This window comes from Littorina saxatilis, linkage group LG17 (genome assembly GCF_037325665.1).
Source record: "Littorina saxatilis isolate snail1 linkage group LG17, US_GU_Lsax_2.0, whole genome shotgun sequence".
Lineage (NCBI taxonomy): Eukaryota > Metazoa > Mollusca > Gastropoda > Littorinimorpha > Littorinidae > Littorina > Littorina saxatilis.
Genome location: NC_090261.1, coordinates 28,716,024 through 28,721,020, shown reverse-complemented (window position 1 = coordinate 28,721,020; position 4,997 = coordinate 28,716,024).

Genomic DNA, 4,997 nt, shown 5'->3' with positions numbered 1-4,997 from the left:
AACAGAGCCACTAGTGATAGGGGGGAAAGAGGTAGAACAAGTACAAGAGTACAAATACTTGGGCTGCATCATCAGTTCAGATCTCTCGTGGTCAAAACACATAGCCAAGGTAGTTAGCAAGTGCAATTCAAGATTATACTTTCTGAGGAAACTCAAGCAGTTCAAGGTCTGCCCTGAAATACTGGCAATGTTCTACAGAGCCAGCATTGAAAGTGTTTTGACCTTCAACCTCATGGTATGGTACTATGGGGCTACTGTAGAGGACAAGAGCCATCTGGCAAGAGTGATCAGACAGGCAGAAAAGGTGGTTGGGGTTCAGTTCCCAAGCTTGGATGAACTGGTGCATAAGAGAACAGCCACAAAAGCACGAAAGGTCGTTGAAGATGAATCGCACCCCCTGCATGATCAGTTTGCACTCATGCCATCTAGGCGTAGATACAGAGCTGCAAAGTGTAGAACCTCTCGCATGCGGAAGTCGTTTATTCCATCCGCCATCTCAGTTCTTAATGATACCACTTAGTGCATGCATGTGAAACTGAAAAATGTACAATGGTGTTTTCCTCAGAGCTAGCTAGGAATGCATTGTACTCTAATGTTGTCATGTTATTGTTGTGTTTTTTATCTTCATGTTTTAAAATTATCTCCACAACTTATAAAATATACTTTTACACTAGAATTATGTTTAAACAAATTAAGTATGTATGTTTAATATTATTCTTATGAAGTTTTTTTACAACTATTTAGAATAGAACAGGATGGATGTTTTGAATGTCAATCACTGGGAGCAGTCAGAAGAGTAAGAATTTTGTTTTGTTCTCACTATCATTTGCTTCTGAAGATCATGATGTTGTTCTATTGCTTAGTCAGTCCTAGAAATAATGTCCTAGACCTGTCTTACCTTGCTGTTATCAGTATTTTTGCCCTCTTTCATTACGATGCTATGGTATTTCTGTGGGTCTCCACATGTGTTTGTTTATAAGGCGGAAGTGACCTCCCCTTGTACACAATAGGCCCTCAGAGGAAGCCTACGGACAGACTAGAATAGAACATGCACATAACACAGAATGTCTGCACAGCACACACACACACACAGCAATACAGCACACCGTCTTGTACCTCCTTCTGCCCTGCCGAAGTCGGGGTATCCTTTTTAATCCACCGAACAATTAATATCCACAGCCATGTGTGTCTCCTGCCTCCGAACACACACGCTACAGAGCTCGACTCGATGTGCGCAGTTTCGTATAAAAATTATTTTCCAAATTTCCCCACTGTGTTTTATAAAATAATCATATTATGAAAGCACATACATTCTTATCTTAGTTGCTATGTATTCATTGTTAGTAAACATCGGCATTATTCATGTTTTACTTTAAACGCAATCATTGTTATTTATAGATCACAGGCACCTGATGTAAGTAGGTCACACACGTGTAAATGTTGTGCCCAGTCCTTGTTTTTGTTTCTGTTATTATTTTAGTTAGCAGGTCTAGTTGAGCACGTATTAAGTATCATGTACCCACTACTAGTCATTGTGCATTTTAGTTAATGGACTGATGATGTCATTTGTATGGAGTCGACGCACGTGCGAGGATATGTATGTGTGGGAGGGGGGGGGTGCGGGAGATGGAAGCTTGCTGTATGTTATGTAATGTATATATTGTGTGTGATACGTGGAAATGTGATACTATTTATTTGCATGTATGATACAGGTACAAATGTGATAATTGTAGGCTTATACTAGTGATTACTGTGTGTGATACATGAAATGTGATATGAATGCTGTTTTTATATGTTATACTCTTACTTTCTCCCAAGCGCAAGACAAATTCTTCAATGAAAATTGAAGCCAATAAAATTTGAGTTGAGTTGAGTTGAGTTGAGTTGAAAAGCGCGCTTTTCTTCTTAGCGCAATACGCTACCGCGCTAATCTGGCTTGTTAGTTTCACTGCGTTTTGCACGTGAGAAGTGAGCGATTTCCTTCTCGAGGGGATTGACGAAGCTGTATTGTCTTGGTGAAAAAATGCAGTGCGTTCAGTTTCATTCCGTGAGTTCGACAGCTTGAGAGATAATGCGAGAGAGAGACAAACTAGAGATAGAGAGGGAGAGGGACGACAGAGAGAGAGAGACGGACAGACACACATACAACCGCACAGACACACGCTAACACACACACACACACACACACACACACACACACACACACACACACACATACACCCCAATCAACAAAATAGACGTGTGTTGTTTTTTTTTCATTTTCAGAGTTTATTTCTCTTCTCTTTATGGCAATTCATCCAAAACATTATAGGTTGACAGAGAAGAGATAATGAGAGAAGAAGAAAACCGAAACAACATTATTTTGCCGTCATACGCCATCAGAAAAGACTCATATATATACATATATAGCAAGATGATATTAAAATAAAATACACCAACAGACAGTTCACATAGAAATAGAGACAATAGTATTGTCGACAGCATTACTGAGTGTAATCTTTAAAGACATGCACTGCTCACATATAAGTGGTTGATGTCTGCTTTGATAAAAACAAAAAAAAGACTAACTAATACAGCATTATCAACTGTGATCAAAAGAGTTAGGGCGATTTAACGACATTTGTCAGCGTCAGGTATATATTCTCCATAAAACTCAGAAAACCAAAAGAAGGGGTACTCATAATAATCTTGCATACTCCTCAACCTATATACCTGTAATCGTAACATATTTTCTAAACTGAAAACACGTTTGTAACTGGCACTCTCGAAATTGCATTCGAAAATCTAAAATAAAGAAAGTAAACAAGGTCCGAGTCTTGAGAAAAATATAAAACCATACAAGCGATTGAGAAAACTCTGCGGTACTTTATTTTGTAAGCATCAGTGTTGTTAAATCGTGTCAGTAGTGTACTTGCGTTATTTGTTTGCATCTGTCCTGTTCAACATACAGAATATTACTTCTGGAAATGACTGGCACCGTCCATTGTATCTTCACATATTTGAAATAGCCTTTTTTCAGTCCTTGTCTCAGTGACCGACGTAATAAGGAAAATAATGTGTAACAGGGTTACTCTAAGAATCCGAGAATAACTCTTCAATTTGCATACAAACCTTTACTATAACTGGTCTGAAATAAAATACAATTCCAATGAGGAAACATTATATTTCTTACATTGGCCTTGTCAAAATCTTGTGATAATTCTTGTAAGGTTGAATTGAAACAAGATCAAACTTTCAGTTTGCCAAGAGTCTATCATGTGGTGCGGTGAAGTGTTTTATACGAGTATTTGCTTTTAAGCGTTTTTTATTCAGCACATCTCCGGGTTCATCCTCAGAAGACTTAATCCTGAAACATTTCAACAATTGTAACCCTTGTAATCGTTTCCATTTATTATGGCTATACATCCTAATTCATATGGAGAACGTCAACAATGTTCTTAAACAAGAGAACGCAAAGATGCACGGACGGTTGAACAAAAAGGTAACAACAACTTCAAAACAAACAGAATGGCACGCAACATACAACTACTTCTTTCTTCTGTGGTATACAGCTTTAAACAGTACCTTCAATGCCATTACATGTATTGTTTAATAACGTTACAATCTCATTCCTGTCTGTTATAGCCTTCGATAAATTAAAGTACATTCAGTGCCACATACAGCCATGGCAACATGTGATAGATTCTCATTTTGCTTGGTTTAATGGAATCCTGCACAGACTTCAGTACCATTTTCATATACACACAGTTCAAGTCTTTCTTAGCTGGCACCTTAAGTCATGTTCCACTTCACGTGCTAAAATATTAAGATGCAGGTAGGCACTCTGACAACGTCAGTCAGCATCAGCAAAATAATCTGACATTTGAAAGTTACAATCAAAAGCGCGACACACATTGATGTAACACAATAGCGTTAGCTGCACATTTATCTAACAGCTTTCCAAATGGTATACCGAACGTGAAAACGTGTCTTCGTAAACTTATAATTTAAGTTTAACTGCATACTCATTCCTTTCAAAACAGTACGTCTCACCAAATCACATCTGGCCAGGCTTTTACAAGGGATAGCCTAAGACCATATACCTCCACTTAGACGCATACCAAAATTCAACACTCTGGCTGCTTCCTTTGGTGAATTTGACATTTTTAAGCATGGTTGAGTGGTTTTAAACAAATTAATCCATACAAAAAAGGTCCCACTGTACGCAGTGAGCACCCACGTGTGAATATTTTGTGATAAACAAAATCATCTGCACGAGGAGAACGGAAGCTTTAAGACGACTGTTAATAACAAAAGCACACTGCAACTGCATCCGCGTGTGAATGATCTGCGAAACAGGACACAGTTACGCCACTTTGTGTTCACGTCACACGAAACAAAAACAGAAGTTCAATGAACTGTGATGATTTTATTCGTAACAGTCAAATAACGATTGAAGTCAACAGACTCCAGCGACAGACTCCAGCAAACTCAACTTGATGTATACGTAAAAAAAAAGGTATCTGCTTTAGTATCCTTTGTGTATAATACATCTAAATTCATACTGCGAAAAATAAACAAAATAAACCAAAATAAAACCAAGTACAGAAACAAAACAGAGCAAAAATTGATCCGGCACTCATTGTTGATTTTGCCATTTTGCAATATTCAATATAACATCGAAAGCAGACGGAGTTCATGTTAAGGAGCAGAACAAAAAGTGAAAGAAATTCAGTATATGTGCTACAAGTAGCTCCGTTACACATTTTTTGTTGTTGTGTGTTTTGAAAAACACATTCATGTTTTTAGTTCTGTGAAGCAGACCTAAGTGTGTGCGTATGTGTGTGCGTGTGCGTGTGTGTGTGTGTGTGTGTGTGTATGTATGTGTGTGTGTGTGTGTGTGTGTGTGTGTGTGCGTGTGTGTGTGTGTGTGTGTGTGTGTGTGTGTGTGTGTGTGTGTGTGTGTGTTGCAAGTACACTTATGACTCTCTAAACTGAGTATGTATTCGCTGCACATT